General features: G+C 40.4%; 1 protein-coding gene across 10 annotated transcripts in view; it reads left to right on the top strand.

The window, feature by feature from the left end:
* Positions 1–24,968, top strand: part of TRIM2 (tripartite motif containing 2) — a 117,788-nt gene that overhangs the window by 22,032 nt on the left and 70,788 nt on the right. For 2 of the 10 annotated variants that reach the window (XM_030010571.2, XM_030010503.2), the window contains exons 1-2: positions 1,979–2,179; positions 2,600–2,919. The exons of 1 other annotated variant lie outside the window; for it this stretch is intronic. The gene's annotated coding sequence lies outside the window, so the exon portion shown is untranslated. Of the gene's footprint in view, positions 1–1,978; positions 2,231–2,599; positions 2,920–3,048; positions 3,194–3,348; positions 3,470–5,683; positions 5,703–21,265; positions 21,402–24,968 lie in introns of those variants that run through there. 7 more of the 10 variants (XM_030010521.2, XM_030010580.2, XM_030010510.2 and 4 more) reach the window with 7 other exon arrangements.

Raw genomic sequence — 24,968 nt, 5'->3', positions numbered from 1 at the left:
AACATGAGAGCGCTGGGATTCAAAAGTCAAATGTCAGGGAGGCCTGACTCCTGTGTAATGTTTGACAAGGAATGTGATATTTGATACATCATAAAAGTTTCAGTCATGTAAGGTGCAGAGCGTGTCCTGGTGGTGCTGAACTTTCTCAAATCCAATTGAAGTTAACACCATGCACCAAATCTCCTTTTGTTTTTCTGTGTAAAAGAGAGATAATGTTTAATGCTTTCACATCTTCATATAACACTTGAGTTTCACAAACAAAAAGGTGTGTGTGCACAGCCTCTGAAAAAATACTGCTCTGTGTGATTGTCAGAGTAGATCTCCTGTATAGGTCAGTTTGGGTATTCAATGCAATTTCTGGAGTAGTTTTCTTCTTTAATTTAAAAGTCAAACTTTTTCCAGTACAGGGAAACCTCTTTGAGGGATTTTGTATTACAGAATGTCCCATCACTTGTGGCACCAGCAGGTTCTTTGTGAAACCCTGGTCTTAGTTCTTGAACACCTGCTTGGAGAAGCAACATCCCAAACAACACCTTACCTTCAGGCAGCATGAGTCTCCTTTGTAAAAGTGTCTCCACTACACAAGAAAGGAACATAAATGCTGTGGGGTTTGAAGCAATGCTTTCTCCCTGCTTTGTCCCACCTGGAGAGCCCCTTTGCACAGTGGAGTGTACGAGGACCTTGTGTAAGTTTGGGGGAAATGTTCTGTAGGCAGGGTGCTCTCTCTTGTTCATCTTCTGAACAGGAATAGAGAAGAAAAATCAGTCCCCGTGTATATTAATGTAGTTCATGCTAATAAAAGTTGCTAGATTGACAGGTGAGGAGAGATCTTGATCCACTGAGTCACAACACAGATACCTCAGAGGTAGAGTTTTACTAAAGTTTCCCCAACAATACTTTTCAAACTGGAATCCCTGATTTTGTGTAGAGTTAAACAGGTAGCTTTGCCTTCTTAACCATTTGACTTTTGATTTGTATTGCCAATAAAAGGATTATCTGCAAGGGTGGCTGCAGATAGGGGAGGGAGGGGAGACATCTACCTACCCATTTCACAGGGGTCACAAAACATCTGTGACATGACTACCACTTCATGTCATTTCCAACCCAGGCAGGTCTTCAGCTGCTGACTTACAAGGCAAAGCCCCCTCACCCTGCCCAGCCCCATTACCGAGGCCCTAACCTCCCCATCTCCCCAATACAATCTGACAGATCTGCCCTCCCCACCATGGCTGTGGGCAGGTTTGTCTCCTCTGAGCTGAGAGGAAAGTCATATAAACAGCAGTGTGCCTTTTCTGCTTCTGCTCCACTGCACGCTATGCCTCACTGACTCATACAGCTCCTTTCAGGCACTTCCTTGAGTTTTAACATAGCATGATTTCATAATGTAGAGTAAGTGACTCTGAGCCTGATATTTCAGTTTTGAATGGAGTAGATGTAAGCAGTGTTTGGGCTTACGCCATGAAGCGAGGTCCTTGTTGCTGGAAGAATAAACACACAGAAAAAAACTCCACTCTTTAAGATGCAGTATTGATTGCTATATTGAGCCATGATGTCAAGTAAATGCTTCCCTTCTTCCTTGCTTCCTACAAATGCTAAATAATACACCTTGTTTACTGGAATTTACAAATTATTTTGTCTTTGTGAGTGATGCAATGAGAGTGCCCCCTGCACTGTCATTTAATTTGTAATTCCATATGGGTTTTTTTATCCTACATTTCTAATACAGTGTTTAAATAACTGTATTTCTTGCCCCCCAGACAGATCAGCTCTAATTTTGTAATGAGAATTTCAGTGTTAGGTTATTTTAAAAAAGAATTTAGGCCATATATATTATGTAAGGTTGCCATAGTAACAGTTTCTCTGAGGGGAAAACCGACCGTCTGTAGTTTCCACAGAAACCACTCCCCGCTGAGACAGGTGCCTCCAAGGGAAGTGAAGGGAATATAAATGAGAGAGAGAAAAAGACGCGCACAGATGTCATATGATCTCTGTGGCATCCCCGCACTGTTGCAAATTCAACTGAATGTTTCTGGGTTTATTTTCAGTTTGTTGTTTTTGATTGCACGACTGGCACCTTCTCTTGTCATGTAAACTCTGGCCACCCTTCCCTCACATGGAACTGGTTTTGCGACCGGAGGTACGGCAATGCTCCACCTTGGCAGTGAACTGACCACATCAGGTACTAAAGTCCAGTGCTCTAGGAACCACTGTGAGTGGGAGAATTTAAATGGTAAATGAGCATTTTCCCCCTTTTTTATTAACTTTTTTTTCCTGAAAGAAGTCAGCAAAGACAGACAGGCATGGAAATCCTTCCTTCCAGACAGGAACTGGAGAGGAGTGAAGCTCAACTAGTTTGTCAGCTAATGGTTTTGTTCTTTTGGGGTACAAGCATGCACTGGTAGGAGAAATGTATTCTGAAAGATCAGGATGTAGTAAAAAGGAATTAACTCAAGTCCTAGGATTTGTTAACTGAGAAAAAAAGGAGAAATTTCTTTAATATACTTTAATATCACTGAGGCAAGTATGGATTAATATGTCTGAAATCGTTTTGCACATTTTTTTCACAAATAGTGTTGATTTGTTTTATTTTTTCTTCAAGGGCTATAAAACTGTGACATTCATTCAAGGCTTAGTGCAGCCATAACTACAGATTAACGCGCTGGCTACTTCATCTTCATCCTGTCATCTCTCTGCTGCTTTATGGGGAAAGCAGGCTGACATGGTTATTAAATCTGGCAGCTGTGTTGTATGCACATGGGAAGCAAGTAGAGCACAGCATATAGAAAATGAGTAGCTTTCAGATAACAGCCTTCTTTTCACTGCTGCGAGGCTTGAAAGGCAGCCTAAAAAGCTCTTTCTCTTCTTTGTAATCACCAGTCGCTGGATCAGTGCGCAAATATCACAAATACAGTTGCAAATGTAAGTATTCCTTGCCTGTGTGGTGCTTTCAGCTTGCTAATTAGGGTTTCTACCTCAGTGTTCTGCTTGAAAAAGCAGGGAGATGAAAGCTGAAAACATCCTGACAGGGAAAGCTTCTCTGCAGTATTGTTCTGGCTTTCAGTGGAAGAGCTACTGAGGGAAAGGGATGCATGAAAGCTTTCCGGAACAAATAGTTTGCAGTTGTGTTTGTTGATTTTTGGGACGTCTGCTTGCCACTTTGTCTGTGACGGGAGAAGCCAAGCAAATGCAGGAGGTACTTCTAGAGAGATGGCTTTCGACTTAGATAATAATAGATATACAGTGAGAAAGATACTTCAGCAGTAATAGACAGCTTGTGAACGCATAGGAGAGAAATCTGCCATGGTATTTTTCACCTGGAATCTTTTCTTTAAAAATCCATAAATGCAGACCTGGACTTCTCATTAAGAAACTCGACAGTACCTTATTATCAGAAGCTCAAACAATTAGTCATCATAAAGGGCACCAGTAAGCCTGCATCTGACCTGATAAGAACAATGAACATAGCACGGTGAGCAATGCATGTTTTTCACCAATCTCACTCTGTCTGTACATGAAGACAATCTTTATGTGCTATGTGGCATGAAGGCAGGATAGCAAGGTGGTTGGGAAGCAGCGGGGTTGAAGTTTTCTCAGTGTTGCAGTGATACTGTAAGGAAGAGAATTGGTATTTGTTAGTGTTTTTTGGTCTCATAGCACTAAAGAAACAGCATCTTGGTTTTTATTCTCCTTTCTAGTTCAAAGCTTCTGTAGTGCCATTGTCCTATTGAGTTTATGGCTAGTGAATTCTTACTGTGCTGTGAATGAAATCTGCTTATTGAAAACAGCCTGTGATCAGTACCACGTATAAATGCAGATAATTGCACAAGAAATGCAGGCTGTAGCCGGTTTGTTTGTGTTGCCATGTCATGTTTCTTGCTTTATTTACAGGTTTCGTTATTTCTTAGGGACCACTGTGGTACTGTAAGCTTTTTATGAGCCATGTGGAAATGTCATTATCAGTTAACAGGTGACTGCCATTAAGTGACTAGGGAGAGAGTACATATGTTGTGTTGTTTGCTGCACATAGAGGGCTAAACATATTCATGATATAACCCCCTTGTTCATGCTGCTATAACACAGGTATGTTTGGTCAATCTGTTGTTTATAAGCTACTTTTGCAATACTTCAGCCTCATCTTACAGATGTATATGTAGAAATGCCTGTCTTCATTGCAGCAAACAAAAGGTGATTTTGGAGTTTCTCTTTGCTTTCTCTTATCTCCTTTTCCCCCTCATATACAGCCAGAAATTCATAGCTTCCCTGAAACTTAGCTGTGAAAATGGTCATTTTTGATGACAGCTGTGGAGCTAAGCTTCCCAAGCCTGAGTGGCAGCCAGCCAACTGCTGAGACAAGTGGTGACCTTTCAGGACAATGTCTCTCACAAAAATGTCAAAATATTAAAATGGCAGACATCAAATGCCATGTGCGCAGGGAAGGGTTGTCAGCTGGCAGGCTTTCAGCTGAAAGCAGTTAATCCACTGCTTGCCTGGATTAAACATTGCAAGCCCCTGCCTAAGTCTCTAAAATGTAGAGAAATTATTCATATGTGTCCTGAATAATTTCAGAAGTTCTTCTGGGAAGATTTGGGACATGGATAGAAAATTTCAGAGGTATTTTGTTTAAAATCTGCTCAGGCATCTTCCTGACAGATGTCTGGAAAAGCAGCTTTTTGCCTTTTCTTTTGCACTTTGCATCATATACCAGTTTTCCTCCCAGATCTCTTATCCACAATGTAAATGGATCCTGATGAAGCCTAAGCAAAGTTCATTGATGTGCAGCAGGATGCTGAAATTCTGATAGCATGTGCACTGACTTTTTAGGCATATGCTCACTGAATATTAAACAATCCCCTGCAGTTCTTGGTGCTGCAGCCCTGAGCTGAAACCTCATTTGCTGTTACATGCATCAATGATTTGTAACTTTCTTTGAAGGCACTGAGGTGTGAGCATTCCCATGCTCGCTGGTGTGTCAGCTTCTCAGATGCCTTTACCCCCTGGTAAACAGATCAATGACACCGTGATTGCCTGCATTGTTGGTTTCCCCCTGCCACATAGCAATATTTCTGAGAGGTGTGAAACTGCCTGATCCTTTACCTTGGCCTGTAGGAAAGCCAGGCAGTGTGCATGGTTGATCAGGGAACTAACCTGTTCACCTTGTGGTTGACCTCACTTGGAGAATAAGAAAGGGAACACCAGTGACTGCACCAGACCAGTCTTGTCTGGCCGGTATGCAACTGGCCACAGTTCAAGAGAATTCTCAGTATTCTTCATGCAAACCACAGGGTGAGCTGCCAACACAGGTAACCCCTGCAAAGCAGTCAATGGCCAGATTTAATGGTGCCAAATCTATTGTTACTTATGAAGATGCTGAAAAGGAATATAGTCCTTTCCAGTATTTCTTTCCTTTTTCCCTTCCCTTTCAAGATAGGAATTCTGTGTCACTCCAAGTTCTCTCTCTTACTACAAGCAAGCAATTTTTTATAACTGTGTTTTAGTGTTCTTCACTTCTACTCTTAGAGGAAGTGTGTCCTGCCCCCCCTGCCCTTTAAAACTGGGAACACTGCATTCCATGACCACCTTCTCTCTTCTGTAGTTGTAGGAGAGACTAAGTCTCCATGTTGGTCTTTTCTTTCCAGTCAGTATTCTGTGATCACTCCTCCTTTCTCCTAATTCCCTGCAAGAAGAATTATGAAGCAAATGAGGTAGGTAAGGACAAATGCCCATGAACATCTTACAGAAATTAATCCTTCCATTCCTTTCTCCCTTCCTCCTGTCTTCAAATTTCTTATCTGCTTTGCCACAAGCATTTTTGTGATTTGAGACTTACTAAGACCTAAAAATCTGTTTGGAAGAAAAACATTATGCTCATCTAGCTGAGGAATAAAAAGGTAACTGAGGTACCAATTAATGTAACTTATCACAACACAGATACCTAAGCTGAGTTTTGGATTTTGATCTTCAAACAGCAAACCACGTGTAGGCATAATCTATTTAATCATCCCTGATAATGTTAAAGAAAAAAAAATAGGTATGCTGCTGTTTTCTGTGGGCTTTGCATGAAGAAAAAATCTGAGGAAAATAACTGGATATATTAATCAGCAGCGGTAATATCTTTAAAATCCAATTATACAGGGCTTGGTTGTTTCCTAAGAACCTGTGCAGTGTCAGATCTGTTCATTAAACATCAGTTATTACACCTGATATGAAATTCTGACTTGCACCAATGGCATTATCATTTTATTCTGCATCTTCACTATTTCTGTAGCATCTAGGAACACTTTTATTGGAAGGTCACTGAGCTAGGTACTGTATAGAAACAGAAGGTAATCTTTGGCCCCATATTGCTTACAAGCTATTTTAAAAATAAAGCAAAACCCCCTTATCATACAGTTACCACCTTTCTTGTTTGGCTTTTTATCTGAATTCAGAATATAGGTGTCAGTAGTATGTTCCAGCTGAATTGGTCATCAGGATACCAGACTTTGCTTAGACATGGGCTTGAAATTGCATGTAATTAAAATAAGAAAATGACAAACACTTACTCTGACCTTATTTCAAAGCTGTCTTACTGATTTACTTGGAGTATCTCCCTTAGACTGTTAATGTTTAGCTATTAAGTTAATGAAGTATATTAATTAAAATTAACTCAACTGACCAAAACATGACTATAATTACAAAATAGTTGTGGGCCACTGATGAAGATTCCCTTTAAAATCATTAAGACACTATTGTCAATTACTAAGCTAATAAGGGTCATGATAAACTTAATTACTAAGGTAATAATATTCATTATTAAGTTTAATGAAGCATGTTTACCTGCGGTTATTTACAGGATCTAAATTTCAATGTTAATTATTGACGTGAAATAGCAGCAACATGACACATGACCATCAGATGGTAATTGACTCACCATGGACCATGTGCTGTGATTTGGGCAGGTGAACAGTGGGGATCATAATATGGGATGAGAGTCTTCATCTGTATTTTCTGTAAGACCAATTTTTCCCATCTCTGTGCTCCTTACCCATCTTATAAGTAGATTTCAGGAGAAGTTACACATCTGTTAACATCACCTTTTCTGCTACCTTTTGTTTGAACAGTATGGTGTAAGGTACGCAGTAGTTTTTATACCCATAAACTAGGACTGAATCTGCCATCTGAAATCAGTCAGAACAACTCTCTAGTTTACAAAGCCATACTCTAATACACTATTCCATTCTGAAAGTATTTCATTTTTTCAGTTTGTACACTCTTCAGATCATCCTTCACAATGCAAGGCTGTAGCATGTAAATACAAGCTATAACTTAACTGAGCAATGTTAACTGACATAACTGAGCAAAATTGTGTAATTATTCTTTCTGGAAATGTATATTACTCAAACTACTATGATTTCTAAGTGCCATTTTTATTATGAGGTCATAAACCTAGTTGTATATGCAGGAATAAAAAATATAAAGGATCCCAGAGGGCCAAGTTGCAGTTGAAAAGATACAATACTTTGAATTTCCCAGGATTTTTTAGTTTCAATTTGAAACTATACTTTGCAATAATACCTCTTTTTACATTGGCACTGCAACTTGTATAACTGTGGTGACATATTAAAAACTAACAGTGGGCATTGGTGTCAGCCAAAATTTAAATATATTCTGACAGTGGCACTGTTATCCCTTCAATAAAGCAGTTGAAAGAATCTAAACGAATGCAAGCTGCCAAACATGAAGGGCTATTGTACTCATCAAATGTCTTTCCCCCCCCCCATACAGGGAACAATGAATAAAACAGTCTGAAAGATTATTTCCAAACATGCAATTAATCGTAAATCCAGCTTGATCTGGATGGATAAAGCAGTAGTTTATCAATCTGGTTAGCTAGTACTTTGAAAGGATTTTGCAGAACTCATTAGTTCAGAAATATTAAGACAGGTGCCTCTTTTTTTATGAGACAATAATATGATTCCCAAATGGATAAGCTAGAAGGTCAAAGGCAAAATAATTTATCCCCAGGAGTGGTATGGATTACTGTTAAGAACATTCTGAAATCCTGTCCTATCATTCATGTATTTCAAAGCATTCCTAAAAGTAATGACCTAATTTTAAAGACAGTAAATCAGAAATAACCAAATCACTTCAGTTTGTTTGTCTTTTAGAAATATGGGTAGTCTTAATTTAAGGGCTTCAGTACTTTTGAGTCTTCTTTACATATCTAGGCAGTAATTCAAAAAAGTTAAATACTTTTTCTGTTCTCTTTTCCCCCTCCCCTTCAATTCGGTGGGAATTCATTTGTGCAAGAGGCCTTTTTAAGAACCAAGAGAGTCTACAGACTGAAAGTGAGCTACCTCTGTTGAATGCATTGTAATGAACCAGCTTCCATTCTTCTTTGGATGGAAATAGGTTCACTGAAATATGTGTCTTTGGCTCTGTCTTGGCAGAATGCAGAGAAGTAGGTGGCAGGGCTAGTTTTTGAAAGTGGAGGTTGACATTGACTCCCTTGACATTCTGACTGCTGCCCTACTAACATATCTGAATCCATAGGTTGTTATAGCTTTGTTTCAGTATGTGTCGCCCTCAGATTTTAAATTAGTCGTTAGTTAACCCTGAGGCATTAGGTACTTGCTATGTAAAAGTGAAGCAATAAGGCTGAAAATTGATTAAAGAATTAGATCAACTAACACCCAAATTATTTTAATATGTTTGGAGTTCTCAGGGCCATATACATATTAACCTTGGGCCAAGACATAGCCATCCTACAAGTGAATGTATCTCATACTGCATATTGTCATGGCAAAATTTTACTGGAAAGGGGCTTCCAACCATCAGTGTTTCTACTGGGTGGAATAGCCAAAGTACTCTTTTTCTCTATAAAATTAAGATTGTGCAATTTAAAATGATAAACAGACAATTTGTTCAGCTTTTTCTTGTTTTTAAGAGCAGGTTCAGATTTAACAGAGTGAAGCTTGTAACATAGATAGCTTTGTATAGTGCTTATAATGAACACCATGCAATGGACATCAGAGGTCTTCTAGAAATCAATAATTATCGATGAGAAAAGAAGTCATTATTTTCATTGTAATTATTAGGAGACTCGTGATGGTTTGCTTTGGTTCTGACCTTGATTGTTCATGCACTGAAATAGTTGCAGCTAATTCCTTTTTCCAGAAATGTTCATTTCTTGATCAGCATCAGAGAGTGTAGGTAAGGGAGGACCACCATGCAAAACATTGTTATTTCTATTTCTTGGGAAGTATAAGTTTATCCTCTTGGGGCAACAAAACGCCACATCATTAGCTTAGGGTAATGCTTTTAAAAAATGGTTCTGTCCTTAAAATGTCTTCTGAAAGGTTTTGCTTTGCTTTATTCTTGAAGATGTGAGGGCAGTTAGACACAGAGAGGACCTCACCTGATTGCAAGTGCTGTGGAGGGCAGAAAGAAGAAAGCTCTTTGATGCTCCTTGATCCTCAGCCGGCTCACTGTAGGAGAAATCAGAGCTGATGTCATGCAGCCCTGATTTGTGGAGCTGGGAAAAGATTGCTTAGATCCTTCAGCAGCAGAGACCCCACACTACTCTGACCCTATCATCTGGAAAGCCTTTTGCTGTAAATATACTTCCCCTCTGTTTGTCACCGAGGAAAGTTTGAGTGTTGCCAGAGCAACAGGTGGCACAACATTACTATGTCATCTTCTGTACTTATGGTGAACTAGCTAAATAAAAGTGTTTATAAAGGGAGCTCAAGAGAGCCCTTCAACTGATTGGTTATCAGGTGTGGAGATTAAAAGTAGGTGTAGGGCTGCCTGTCACACTGACAGTGCAATTCTCTAGGTCAGTGGATTTCTGTCTCTTTACAGGACTGTCTGTCAATGGGTATGTGTACAAAGAAGTCCACAGTGGTTTGTTTATCTACCGATTCAGAACAGATGCTCAAATAGCACAACTTTCATGAAGGAAGAATTGATAAAGAGTGCAGCTGGGGTGTGGATGGTACAAGAAACTCCATCCATCATTTTCCAAAAGGCGTAATGAATGGCTTAATTGTTGCTACTAACAATTGTTGGCCATTTTATTTGCTATAGACAAAGCTTGATCCCACTAAGAGCTAACTTGGAGAAATACAGTGACAGGGGAGTCTCTTTTTTCCATTCACTTGGGTTAATTCACTGAACAGATTCCACTGGCTCTGTCTGGACAGAGACCTTCCACTATTGCTCACATGCAAAGCCCACTTCTTGACCATCCTGAGGTCTTGAGCTGGCTAACATAGCTGTAAATAGGGAAGGAACAGCTCTGACAGTGAGGAAATAGTGTTAGTACAACATGGAATAAAAAGAGCAGTATTTCTTGTTGGGATAATTTTGTAGGGCAATATGTAAAGGCACTGTCTTCTGAGAGCTGCCCATGGGAATACTTAATCCTCATACCAGAGAGTTTCCTCAGTGCCTTGTGAATTTAAACTGTCCTCTTCTGTTCAACAGGGTTTGATGTGTCTTGTTTAGTCTTCCTCTGCTGCAAGGTTTATACTTAAGGCCATCTCTGGTGCAACACTTTATGTAAATTTGACTGCAGTACTGATATCTCTAGAGGACTTTAGAGTATTTGATATTTTTTTATTTATTGGAACAAAATATCTACCTGAATGGGGTTTCTGTTTTTATTTCTTTACATGTTATCGGTTTTCTCTTTGCAATTGTTGATTAAGGCTTGCTACATAGGAGAGGAGAAATCAGTTTTATGAATGGAGAAGAAAGGACTTTTCACAGAAGAATTGTGTGTATTGTTTGGTCTCACCTAATCTCTTCTAGAGGTGTGTTCCATTCTCTTTTACCAAAAATTTTGTGCCCAAATCCAGGTGTGTTTTATTCTTATAAATTGTGGATGTTATAGTGGTTTGTAGATGGAAAAGAAAAACAGTTGGAATTGGACCCATTACCTGTTCTTACAATGAGGATACAAGTCTTTAACTGGCATCAAAAGCTAGCATCCCAAAGCAGGCTTTCTTCAAATATTAGTACCCTTGCAGCAAAGAAGACAAATGGTACCCTGGGCTGCATTAGGAGAGGTATTGCTGGCAGGTTGAGGGAGGTGATGCTTCCCCTCTACTCAGGACTGGTGAGGCCACACCTGGAATGCTGTGTCCAGTTCTGGGCTCCCCAGTATATGAGAGAGATGGACATACTGGAGAGTCCAGCAAAGGGCCATGAAGATGATGAAGGGATGGTACCTTCTCTCCTATGAGGAAGGGCTGAACGAGCTGTCACTGTTCAGCTTGGAGAATAGGAGACTTGGGGAGGACTCATCAACAAATACCTGATGGGAGGTTGTAAAGAGGATGGAGCCAGGCTCTTTTCAGTAGTGCCCAGTGACAGGGCAAGAGACAATGGGCACAAACTGAAACACAGGAGGTGCCATCTGAACATCAGGTAATAGTTTTTCACTGTGAGAGTGACTGAGCACTGGCAGAGTTTGCCCAGAGAGGTTGTAGAGTCTCCATCCTTGGAGACATTCAAAACCTGACTGGACATGTTCCTGGGCAACCTGCTCTAGGTGGTCCTGCTTGAGCAAGGGGGTTGGACCAGATGACCTCCAGAGGATCCTTCCCCCCTGAGCCACTCTGTGGTTTTGTGATTCTGTAATTCTTTTAATGAGTGTCAAATAGTAAGAGTAAACATAAATAGCTTCAAATGTACTCATATCAATACATCCTCAGAATAAAAAAAATAGAGTATCAGTGGTATGCTACACAAACACTAGGAAAGAACAGAAAGAAAGCTGCCTATATCACATCAAAAAAATCATCTCCCAAATGACTATGCATCAGGACATAGTGAAGTTAGTGTACATATTCATGTGATTTTAAAAAAGACATTCTCTGGAATAAGGCCTCTCCCTATTCTTTAGTGTTTGGTCTCCTACTGTAAAGAAGAGAATTTTAATGGTTCTCAAATAAAGGCACCAGAATTTTTATCATGCAAAGCAATCTGATTTTCCTTAGTCTTGTTCTCAGAAATAACTCAATGATTTTGGCTGATTTTTTTTTAACAAGGCAAACTACTAGCATGAAAAATTTCACCCAGCCACTAAAGACTGTCAGTCTATTAACTGCTGAAAGCAGGGTCACTTAACAGAGAAATATGAAATTACCATGCTTACAGATGATACTATCAAAATGCACTAAAAATGCACAATTGAGAACAAAATGCTGCTTTGGGCAGACATCATGGCATTCCGTACCTCCATGTAGCTAGGAGGTTCCTAAGTATAGCTGTAACAAGATTTCATGAAAAAATCTGAATCATAATTCATTCTGTTGAGGATGGTATTAAATATCACTGTGGGTTCTTCCCCTCCTAAAAAGTGGTATTGGAACTTGCTGTAGAGGCTGAGATTACTGTGGATGAGGAAGGAAGTAAAAGGCAAAAACCTTGGTCCATACATCTTCAGTTTCATTTTTTGAAATGCTACTGGAAAAATGTAGCTTTTTCCCTCATTCAAAAGTTAAACAGATTTTTGAATCTGCAGAATATTTCCTTTACAGAGTGCCTGTGTCCTGTTATTCTGAACTGTGCACATTACCGCTCTTGAATCCTCTGGAATATCAAGAGGTTCACATGTGTTTTGTTTTAGGCATCATCATATCTAGGGATGCCAGTGGGACTGACTGCAAGATAAGCTTCCTTCTGGCTGACTCGTACTTTTTGCTGTCTTTAACCTGTCCTTAAAATGACCAAGAAAAATAGCTTTAAAATAACTGCACTAATCCAAGCAATTGCTTAATTTTAGCAATTATATTACAATTATCATTGCCTCCTTCTGTGAGGTCTCTTTCAGCTTGAGCTTGAGTTAGAAAGCAACCAAGAGCAAACAACAATCCTTTCAAAGCAAGAAGCCTCCTTGAAATGTGCCACGTTGCTGATCTTGACAAGCACGCAGAAAAGCACAAGCTAATGCACAGAAATTTTCAAGGCCTGCTGTTCGTCCAGACGCTGGGTACGATGCAGTATTGCCTCACAACATATTTTGTTCCTTGCATGCAAATAGAATCACAGTGTGCAAGCCATAATTTAATCCATGTCATAGACAGGGTCAACAAAAAGGCCCTGGTAGAGCACTGGGCTGCACTCAGGCAGCTGTGGCTGTTTTAACAGAAATCAGGGAGTCTTTGCTCAAGGAATGAGGCAGCATGTTCATTACTTTTAGAGCAATAAGACAACTGAATGCTGAAAGAAGTGGGTTTTTTTTCAATGGCCGTTAAAAAAATAAACCAAAAAGCAGACTGTGATGGAACTGATTTCATATTACTATGAAAACATTGTAGTGATGCTGGATCTGGGTAATAGAGATTTTTATTCTATTTCATTCTGCATATCTTCAGAAAACCTTTACTAATTTAGATAGCATTAGTATTGCTTTTGCATATACATATTTATTTATTTATTTGCTTGAGATAGAATATACAATATCCCCAAACTTCTTTGCTGGCTAGGTAATATTTCAAAAGACTTTAAGTTCCTTCCCCTCAGTGAACATTTGCAAGAAATCTATCTAGACATTTTTGTTTGCAAATAAAAAGATATAATTCAGTTGATTTTAGACTCACATTGAATAAAAATGAAATGCCATGTTTAATTCTCAGTCAAGTCCTTTGTACTTCCATATTAATTACAAGTATGTTGTTATGTAGATTTTTCCACATAACTGACAGTTGCTATATAAACATACTATCTCATACAAATACTTTCTTATGGAGAATTTGTTTTAAATATGTGCAGAACTCATATCAAAATATATATTTCTGAAGCATTTTAGCATTCCATGAATTCCATTTCTTTTGAAATCAGTGAGAGCATATTGAACATAACCCCATTCTTTCAGTATGCATTAGTTTAGTAGGTTTGCTTGAATTTTATAGACCACACAGAAATTTGTGATAGCATTGGTGCTTTCACTCTGTAGTGAACCATTTGTCTATAGACTTGTTTGTTTTTCTTGCCTTTAATAAGGACCTTTGTATGCTCAGTCTGCTGATATTGTCTGTTATCCATTTTTACCTAGGTTCTTACATGTGTGATTCACTGAAGAATTACTCTGCGATTATATTGACCCCCAGTTCAGTTTTCTCAGGCTGCTATAAAATGGCATGACATAATTAAATCCAGACATGGGGGTGGTTTGGTTCTGATTACATGACAGCTTTAGCCATATGCTACTTGGGTCAGGGGACTTTTATATCTTAATTGGGTTCTCTTGCATGGCTAAATTTTGTAATGTCTTTTGATATTAAATTCTTCTTTCCCTCTCCTACTGTTCAGAATACCTGTATAACAGAGCTTTGCTTGAGAACTAGCGTGGCCCTATTTTTTATAGGGGAATGGGTAATCACCAGGAACCTGACTTGAGAACACCTGGAATTCATCAAAATTCCCTCTTACTAGCCTGTTATATGTGGATACTGAAAACTTGGACTGTTGTGTTTGCTTGTGACCTTCTATAAGTACACGTCACCATCTTTTAAAAGCATTTATTTGTTCAAGTGAATGATTCTGAACTTTGTGCCTCTGCAGTTCTGTTTCAAGCATTTAAATTATTTAAGTGTTTCCACATGCTAGGTAACTAGCACACTTTCTCTAGGCTTGCTGTGTAGAAAGGGGGTATAGAAGTAAACTGCGTATAGCATTTTTCTTGGTATCCCCCTCACTCTGATTGAGCAAGTAGGCAGGCGACATAAAACGCATGGGTAGTCTCATTCAAGGAGAGGTAAACTGCTGATCTACATTGGGAGTGGGGAGGGACAAGTCACATCTGCACTGTGAGGCGCAGACCACTTTGGCCATTATTCAGGGTAAGTGTGTGTGTGTGAAGGGAGTTAATTCCTTTTATTTCCTGGATAAATCCATGGCTGACCTCATTGATGTGACAGTGAAATCAGCGGGGGTTCTCATATGTTTAAAAGGAAGGCATGTATTAAAGTGCTTTCTTTGAACCAAGGTCACCGCATTGCTAATCTGAGCATTTTTCCTGTGATGGGCAAATACCTCCTGGTCTCTGAGCATCCTTTACTCTTGTTGATGCAGAAGTTTGGTTCTATGCCAAAGAAGCAACTGAGATATTTACTGCTGAGTTCAAGATGAATAGTGTTTATAAATGGGAGCAGGACCCACTGCTGTCTTGAAGGCAGTCTCCTAATTAATCATATCTATTTGTTGTACGACAGCAAGGTCTTCACAAAAGAGTTCTTTTGAATATCTCCCTTGAGTTCTGTGTGAGCAGGGGCATCTCAGCCCACAGAGAAGTGTGAGGAACTGGGGAAGCTATTTCTTTTTCCTTGTGAACAAGCCCACATTGCAAAGGCCATACCCAATAAAGGAGATGGTGTGGTTTTTCATACTAGTTTGTCTGTTCCAAAGATACTGCTGGAAATGTTTATACTGTTACCTAGAAAAGCATTCCTTGGAGACAAGTTATCTAGTAATTTGAAATCAGGGTGGATGTGTGTGCTGCTGGTGTCAATGGCTCTTTTTTGGTAGTACCTGACACTCTGAATGTAGGTCTGCTCCAAAGCCAAAACATTTGTCCTTCTGAAATATTTTTGTGAACTCTAATCACAGCTAAGGGGTGTTTCAGCACTGTTTGAAAAAACCCCCTAGAAGTGCATGAACCAGTGAATTCCACTGAACAACAGTGGAATTTAAATGTTATGTCTAGGTTCATTCACAGAATTTAATAGAGAAATGCCTGTAGTGGAGTGTAGCAGGGCTCAAAGTAGCTTATAGCCAGCTTGGGTATGGAAGCCCAGTTATGGCAGCATGGTGTCCAAGGCAGGCTAATTTGCTTTGCTTCTTGACTGAGTTCTCTAGTACTTCAGCAGCGCAAATACTGGGCAGCTATTTTAGAGCTAGCTTTGATATTTCTTGCTACCTTGCTGTCACAGTCCAGTGTAGACAAACCTTGAGGCTCAAAAACTCTCAGACTACCAGACTGCCAGGTGGGATGGGAAATTGAGACCCTTACTCTGTAAGTGAGGTAGAGCACACCAAAATGGCAAATGAAAGGCATGTGCAAACAGTGGTTTGTGCTTGAAAGGCCTCCTCCCAGCTCTGTGGCAATTGGGGCCTGTGAACCCACTCTTACCAGGACATAGGGCTCAAAGAAATTAGATAGAAAACACGCAGAGGTGGAATTTAAGCTTGTAGGTTTACTGTGCTCTACAGCCCCAAAGTTAATCTTTACCCATGATGCATGTATTTTAGGAGGCGCCTCTCCTTTTTTTAGTGTATTTGTGTTATGTTTGGAATGAGTGACCTTAGAGGTGGCAGGAAATTTTAAACAAAACTTATCCTGCCAAAGTAGTTATCCTGTTTATTGGCTTTCAAAGGATGTATTTCTCAAATCAATAATGAAAGCAGTAACAGTTCTTACATACAAAATGTCTTCAGTAAGAGCTTCAAAGCACTTTAAATGTACCCATACAGTACTTCTGTGAAATAGGTAAGACATAATATTACCACTTTACAGACAGGTATAAAAGATGAAATCGCTAGTCCAGATCTGACTAGAACACCAGTGATAGTCAGATGGGATAGAAATAGTATGACAACTGTTGATGTACATCAGCTATATAAGTCTTGTTTCCTTGCACACAGCTTCTAATGCTATAATGTTTGTATTTTTAGTTACAGTTATAATTTTACAATAGGCTGCTACTTTTCCACTCCTGTGAAGTAGAGGGGCAAGTCTCTGTGTGCAGTGTGGCATTATTTACACTATTAAGTTCCAGGCAGGTATCTCTGTTTCATCTGATCCTTGGTGTAGCATTACTGATGAGCTCGGAGGAGGCATGACAAGCCTTGAAGAGAGGCAGATTCTGGATGGGGAGATGGCAGATTAGGGGGAGATCCCAGCAAGCGTTCAGCAGTGCAGGAAGGAGTAGTGGTAAGTCTGACCTTTCTGTTTAGAGAGCCATGAAGAGTGATCTGCTGACAGCAGTTGTTCACTAAGCCATTTGGAGCACAGGGATATTTCCTGTAGTCAGATGTGGCCTCCAGGGGTTAGACACATCCCCAGAGTCTTTTCTGGCATTTGCTAGACCCCATGAGGTACCATCAAAGGGTTAAATAGTTCCACAGTGTGTCGCTCGCTCTCTAATTAGGAAATGGTCCAAGAGCTCAAAGTTCAAAATGCACATGGTCTGAGCTGGGACTAAGCCCAAGTTCCCATTGATTGCAGCCTCATATGTTAGTGTGCTGCATCTGCACATGATCTCTTCCCCTTGCCATTTCTGCTATTTGTTTTCCTTTTTAAAAGAAAAATTAAACAATTCATCTACAGAGTTTCACTTCTTTTGTCACTATCCAAAGTCTTTCATTGCTTGAGCTTGTGTGCTTTCTGGGAATAACTTGTGACCCACTTTATAATTGAAACCAGGCCAGTAAAACATGACAAAAATCTTCTCACTCCATTCTGCAGCATCTCTGGCTACTGATGGAGAAGCAGGAGAGGTCTCCTCCCAGCGGAGGCATAGATATCAACTGGTCAGGCTGAGCCTCAGGGGGCCTGAGGTTCCTTGTTGGCCCCCAAAGGAGAAGCAGAGGACAGGCAAAATGTCATCCAACTAGGACTGTGTTTGGAGAAGAAAGGGCAGAGTGAGGCTAGGCTAAGGCCACAAAAAGGGAAAGGAAAAAAACAGTTTTACCAAGCAAACAATACATGGTAGAAGTCAGATGCATGGATGGTAATATGGCCGGGGACAGAGTCAAAATGTTACCCCATGGAGCCTGCAACCTAGGGATTGGGCAAAGTTAAGTTCTGCTGATTCATGACCCAAATACTTTCTGTTTTCAGATGCAGAAAACTTAAATGTTTCCTTTTTTTGCTCCTATCCAATTATTTTCCTAGGAAATCAAGTTATTACTATGTTTTCAGAAACTGGCTTTTAATTAAAATAAAGCCTCACCTTCCTTTGGAAAATACATTTCAATAAAACATTTTAGGGCTTGCTGGAAATCAAACAAGGGGTTACAGGAGCTTTTAGGACCTTGTGTTTAAGAGTGGCATGGTTTTGGGGCTCATAGTTTTCAGTCTCACCCCAGAATGGATGGTAGCTTCTGGGGATGACAGCCAGCTTTCTGCTTATGAAAAAGGTGGTGGTGATTCTGGTCTCCACCTCTTTCTCTCTCCTGCTTCCAGCCACATGTGTTTACTGCTTCCCTCCACTGGCTCTTGCGCTGTTTAACATGGCAAGGAGATGAGTCAGATCATTAACCTGTCTGAAAAACATATCGAGCAAGACAGATTTGGTCTGTGAGCTTTCACACCATTCCTTGAACATGTGTAAGGGAGCAGGCAGGCTGGTGCAGCTGGGAATGGCGATGAAGAGAGGGGGCAGGATGACCTTTTTGGTATAAGTAAGCGGTTAAATCAGCTTGGCCATCTCACTTAGCTGGTGCCTGGGTTGGTACCATTAGCAGTGGTGGTAACAGTTTTCCTGCATCATACAAGGCTTAAGGGCAAAGAGGCAGCTGCATCCTTGGCATAATTCTACGAGTGGAGTCACAGGACTTGTACCCAGGGTGACTTTGTCTAAAGTGTGCCTTTTCAACATAGTCCACTAAATCAGCTCATTCTTGCTCTCTGTTTTGTTTCTTTGTTTGTGGCTGCACTGAATTAGCATCTTAAATAAATTGCCATGGGAATCAGAGATGCAATAGCTAGCTTGCTTTGTCTTGTGCATCTACAAACAGTCTTTTCATAGCAGTCTTTTCACAATCTCATGTACAGTGTTTGGGCACTTGATCCATAACCATCAAGGGCTTTTGATGCCTATCCTGTTCCGTAAAATGTCTAACAGTGTAAGGTGCATAATATATCATATATGGCTGATAGAAAATTTCTAGCACATATGATTTATATATGCAGATGAAACATCTCTCTTTCTGGAGTGACTTGTTGCCTATTTATTGCTCCTCACTCTCATTCTGATACATTATTTCTAGATTTTGTGACGTGGATTGTAGAAAGGAAAGAAGAACAGATAACTTGATTTGATGAAGCAGGACATTCTCTGCATAGAGGTAAAAAAAGAGAGCTTCGTAGGAAGAGAGAAGGCTGAAAAGGCAGGCCTTGTGATGAAGAGAGCTGTGGGAGCGGATCAATAAGAAAGGAGAAACTCTGAAAAGGCCTTGAAGCTCAGGACAAGAAAGCATGGCTTTCATGGGGATGTAGGCAATGTGGCTGGGGTATGGAACAAAAGATGACCTCAGCTGCTGAATTTTCTGTGGAGAACAATGTAGGGCATTGGGAATGAGATCCAGGCTCAGTAATCAAAATAATTAAAGTAATCAAATACTATGATCACCAGGTGGATCTGGGCAGAGATCTACATGTTAAAAATACTAGAAGAAGAGAGCTCTGGTAAAATAATTTTGTTAATGTGGATAACACAGGGTTAACTAAGCAGGAAATCTGGATAAAATTATAGGCAGTGTAGGTTATATACTTGGGGTGGCAGCTGATGGAGCTGTGCAATTGCACCAGAATCTCAGATATCATTGGAAGAACTTGCCTAGTATGTCTCACTGTGAAGAAAAACTTGCAAACGTGACCCCAGCACATTGTGATGCAGCGATATGTGCCAGAACTCGTGCACAGCCTGTCAGCAGAAGCCTGAGAGCTGCGATATGCCTGCCCATCTGAATGAGGTGCTAACTTCAGCATCTGCTTCTGCAGGGGGCTCAGCTCCTTTACCAAAGCAGAGGGCGAGGGAAATGACTTGCGCCAAGACTATACAGTAATGAATGTAGTGTGATTGGACTGCTTTAATTTGACCCCAGGAAAGGATCTTAAAATTAGGAGCTGTCAAGGCATTTAATACAGTATGCCTAAAACACGGGGTAAAATATGGGACCAGAGAAAAGCAGAAAGCTGAAATATAGAAATGCATGATCATTGACGTAAAAGTAAAGGAACCTGCACAAGCAAGTGGTAAAAGCTGGATGGAATATAACAAGAAGTAGGGTGCCTTGGGAGTGTGAGAGAGGAAGAGGTAGATGCTGAGAGAAGAATTAATCAGAAAGGTCAGAGAAAAAACAGTGAAAGCCAAAAAGATGGCATGGTTTTTAAGGAGGATTTTAGTTAGTTCCAGAGCAGAAAAGAGCTCAAAGATGCTGATGCTGAAGTACAAAGCATGATATTTTTGCAGGGAGTTATTATAAGAGACTTGATGAGACTGATTTTGGTGGCAGACAGGCCTCACAGCCAAACTAGAGGCATAAGAAAGTAGGACAGAGCTGGGATGAAATGGGATCAGCAGCTGTAAGCAGGGTATTCAATTAACTAGGAACAATTCAATTCAAACAACAAAGGAGAGAGGAACTTGGGGAGACAGGTGGGATCATAGAATGCTGAGGCAAGATCAGAAGGAGCTTAAATTTCAGGGAGTATTCACTCCATGCAATACCTCTTCTGTCTCGTTGTTAAGGTCACTAAACTGACAGAGAAGTATGTGCTTCTGTGCTACATTACCTTTCCTTGAAATGACAGCAGGGGACAGACAGGGGGGCATGATGTGGTGCTGAAGACAGGGGAGACTCAACACCTCCACTTTTGACAGCAGTAAGTTGCTAAATCAGCTCGGTTGTCTCACAGAACCATACCCTAAGGTGCCTGTGTTGTGACCGTGCTCTTTTGGGGAGATCAGGACCAAAAGAACAAGCAGTTAAGATGGAGATGAAGAGAAGCAATCATAGGAGGATCAATGAAGGTTGGGGGGTCAGGTCAGGAAGGTCAGGGTAAGACATTTATGACAGAGAAGTGAGAAACCCCAGTGTCAGCAAACAATGTGTGTTAGGAAGGATGAGAATAAGAAAAAGGGTGAAGAAAAGAAAAATCAGAGACTTTGCAAATGAAACTTCTTTACAATGAATATGGGCTAAACTTAATTCACAGGTTTTTGTTTGTTTGATTGACCTAAAAGGAACAATGCATTGGGGATGCTTGTGGGCTTTCTAAAAGTGTTTGTATGAATACACAGTAAATATGTGCTTTTCCTGAATTGACTTGCTGATACTTTTCCTTCCGCCTTAAGTATTTTACTGCCTAGCAGTAAACCGTCAAGCACTAGCCCTTCCTAGTCAGTCCCTCTTGTTCCCCTACTTAAGAATGAAACACAATATCTTGAACACCCAGAATGCGAAGAAGCTAATCATTGGCTCGCATTGTGGCTGGCAGGGCAGGCCCGCCTCTTTGGCTTGTGCTGACAAGCTGTTTATGTTTATGCAAGGCCACCCTTTAACTCAGCCGCCTGATGGCCATAATGGGACCAACTGTCTGAATGCTGCAGGGAGCTAAATCTTCTCATCAGAGGCACAGTGAATTTCAGTCTCTGATAATCCTGCGTGGACTCTATGGAACACTAGTAAGTAGCCTTCTGTCTCATTGTGGCTTTTCTCATAAGACTAAGGGCATGTTTTAGCAAGGCAGGTAGGTGCTGTCATTCAGAGAGGCAGCTATTAAAAGTATTTTCCTCTGTCTGAACTAAAAGAGCAGCTACTTTGTATGCAGTGTCATGACTGTAAGGACTACACTATTTCAATATCAAATGAGACCTTCCTGGGAGGCAAGAGGGAAGAAGTTAATAGGGACACAACCCATTTAAACTTGCCAGCTTATTTTTTTATATGACTTTAATTAATCTGCATCTAGTTCTCATTTTCAGCTGCATTTCCAGTATCTGATCATCCTGTCGTGTTTCAAACAGCAGCAGTTTTTGCCAGGTCATAAGTAGTGTTCAGGAAAGTGTGAAAGGGCTAGAAATGGGATATTATAAAATGAATGCTCCCAAAAATGCTGATAGGTGCTGTCATATTCTAAGATATATACCTAGCAGTAGAAAAAGCAAAATCATGTTCAGAGATTTCAGTCCTCTTTGCTGGCTGCTATTAGGAAGTGTTCACAGCTCCACAGAGCAAAAGACTGCAGAGATGGAATGAGCTTGACTTTTTGTGTCTTTAAAAGAATATGTCCTTTCTAATGTTCAGAATTTTAAATAAAATATTCCATGTTTGGACAGTATTCTTCAACTTAATCCTGCATTGCAAATACTGATGGACTTTTCAGACTCTCTTTTACCCTTTGCTCCAGCAAAGACAATCTTAATGTCCCCGTCAGAGCTGGACACCATGCAGAATCTCAGAACTAGTCTGGCCCTGACGTTTTGGCAAGTCTGTCTCTAGATTTCATGTGGTAGCTGAGGAGCTCATCTATAGATCTCATTTTATGAATGAAGAAAATAAAGATATGACAGATTAAGTGACTTTGCCATGGCCATAGAGCAAAGTAAGTGTCAGCACTCAACACTATATTATTTCTTTTTCTTCCTTTCGTTTATTTTACAAAATCCTATTGGACAATGTGAATAGCAATTTCTAGGGATGACTGTGTGCACCTCACAGGGTTCAGGTTGACTAAGAGAAATACCTTATGATTTGGCTGCTTATCCAAACTGCTCTGAGCTCAAAACTGGGTGGGAAGCCTCAAGCAAAGTAGGCTGTAGCAATATTTTTAGTTCTTCCTTCTTTTGTCATGGCTGGAAATGTCCCATATGGCACTATGACACCACTTCAATATTGCCAGGATGGTCCTTTCTACAAGGTACTTTTTCAGCTCTCTCCTGAACCGGAAGTGCCAGGATCTCCAGAACATTCAGCTCATGCTTTGAGTTGAGGATACCTGTGGGAAGAAAGAAGCTGTCACTGTAAATAAGCGTGTTCATTATGCCTCTTTTTAAAATCACAGGAATAACCTTACTTCTAAGTTTCAATCAGGTCTTTGTTAGCCTTGAGTCGTGCCAAAGCAAATCCAAATTGAGGCCTGTTGCCATGTTCTTTTCAGCTTGTCTAACTTGGCCCCTATGCATGTACCCAATAGCGGGATGCCCTGGGGGTTGTGCCCTCGTCTCTGCCATGCTGTTTGTGTTTTGGTGCTGTGCACAGCTTCTGCAGACAGCCCTGATGCAGTCTGGAGAGCTTTGGCTCAACTCTCCTACTCACCTATAATGCTTTTAAGGACTGCATCATTCAATGAGTCTTGAACTGCAGAGGGCCAGTCAAGCAATATTATCTGTGGAAAGTAATGGCTAAGAGACAGGTAGAGACTTTCAAATAAAACTGGTCAAATTATGGGCAGCTATTGTACTCAATACCTTTTAACTAGATGGGTCTTGATGCTCACAGTTGTTCAGCTCTGAGACTGAGCCTCCTCTACAGCAATACAGTGCATGCATGGTAGTGTATGAACTAAAGCTAATTACAGCAGTAAACTGCCTCTTTGCCAGGCTGTGAACACAGGCCAGAGGTTTTCAGTCACTCTCACTAAGTGGCAGATAGATACTAAACCTTGATTAGTAAAGATGAAAATGAAATTGTCCTTTGTCTATAGATTAAGAAAGCAGGATCTCAGTACTTAAGTATCAATGAAAGCCATGAGACACACATCAGACATAAATACACACCTAGGAGTTTTTGCTGTGCTCTCTCTGTACATAGTTAGGAATAATCAATATGCTTACCACATTGTCTGTCTCTTGACTAAAGAAAGAACTCCCTTGTGGATCACGAGCTCAGCACAACATGGCTTTCTCTGTAGGGGCAGACTGTGCCTGTTTGATTTACATCAGGGTAAACAGGCAGAAGATTAAAATTGATTTGTCTTCCTTCCAGAGAGATAATTTTCAAGATATATTCACAGGGCTTACTAAAACACGGTGCTGAATCAACTTTCTTCATAAAAAAACCTGACTACTCTGAACTGCATATGCTGTAACTGTACTTTCTGATTCTGAGATGGTAGGCAGTTTGTGAAAACAAAATAATTTACTAATACTCATTACCTGAGCTTTCAGATAGCCTGGGAAGCATATCATCCTCAATCTACAGAAGTGGGAAATGAAGTCTGCAAGAAAGCTGGAAATACAACTAAGATCTCCTTCCCAGGGCTGTTTTTACTGCAATTCATTTTCTTCCCCTGGCTCTGTAGGTGCACTGAATGTTGACTGTGGGATTCCTTGCCATCATTTTCCTCTGGGTGACTCTTTAGTCTGCAGGCATATTTGCAATATAGCTATTGTTCAGTTATTCAGCAGTTAATGAAAGGTATTAATTTGGGGTTGACTGAAATCCTAACCTCTTACCATGACCTCTTACCAGTACTTCCCAAATATGCTTTTGGTTACCAGATTACAAAGCCTGTAACATTGAACCTGATCTACTAGATTTCCCCTTCTTTGCACTTGAGAATGTCAGACCAGCTCCCAGAACTGATCAATCTCTCGGGAAAGAACAGCTCTCTAGATTAATAAGAGTTTTGAGTTACCGGAGCTGTAATTCATGACACCCTGAGCATTTGAATTCTTAGTGAAAGCAGGAGGCTTTAAGTGTGCTTTTCATCTCAGGATTTCAGCTTATTAGCAGGTGGTCTGCTGATGTGTCCGATATGCTTGACACGCATCAATTAAGGTTATGCTAAGAGAGAGCCTGTGAGTGAAATACCACATGTGCCCCCCTCCTATCAGCTGTTTGAGTCTGACCAGAAAACTAAACTGCCAGGTAACAGGAAAAAGTCTGAGGGCCTGAAAGAAACAGTTGGCAGCCTTCTGTCAGGTTTGGATGGACTTCCTTGTAAAATCACTCACCATTAGTACTTGGGTCTCCATAGGGATAGAGGCTGAGATTTGCAAACAACCCCTCCTCAGCCTCCTTGGATAAGTTCTTCTCCCTCTTAAATCTGAACCCTCTGACCAATATCCTCCATGCTAATATCCTCAACTTTCACCCATACCTATGCAAGCTTTTAAAATCTTTCATTGTGGGTTTTTTTCAGGTCCATTTTCCTAGGTATTGGATCCTTTCCTAGGTAAGGGATGTTGTTGCCAGTGAAGTGGAACATACTGGTTGGTTCTAAAAAATGCAAAATGCTAAGCATGCAG

Source organism: Aquila chrysaetos, chromosome 1, assembly GCF_900496995.4.
Source record: "Aquila chrysaetos chrysaetos chromosome 1, bAquChr1.4, whole genome shotgun sequence".
NCBI classification, from domain to species: Eukaryota; Metazoa; Chordata; class Aves; order Accipitriformes; family Accipitridae; genus Aquila; species Aquila chrysaetos.
Note: the sequence above shows the minus strand (reverse complement) of the source record. Positions and strands in the feature narration are given on the sequence as shown.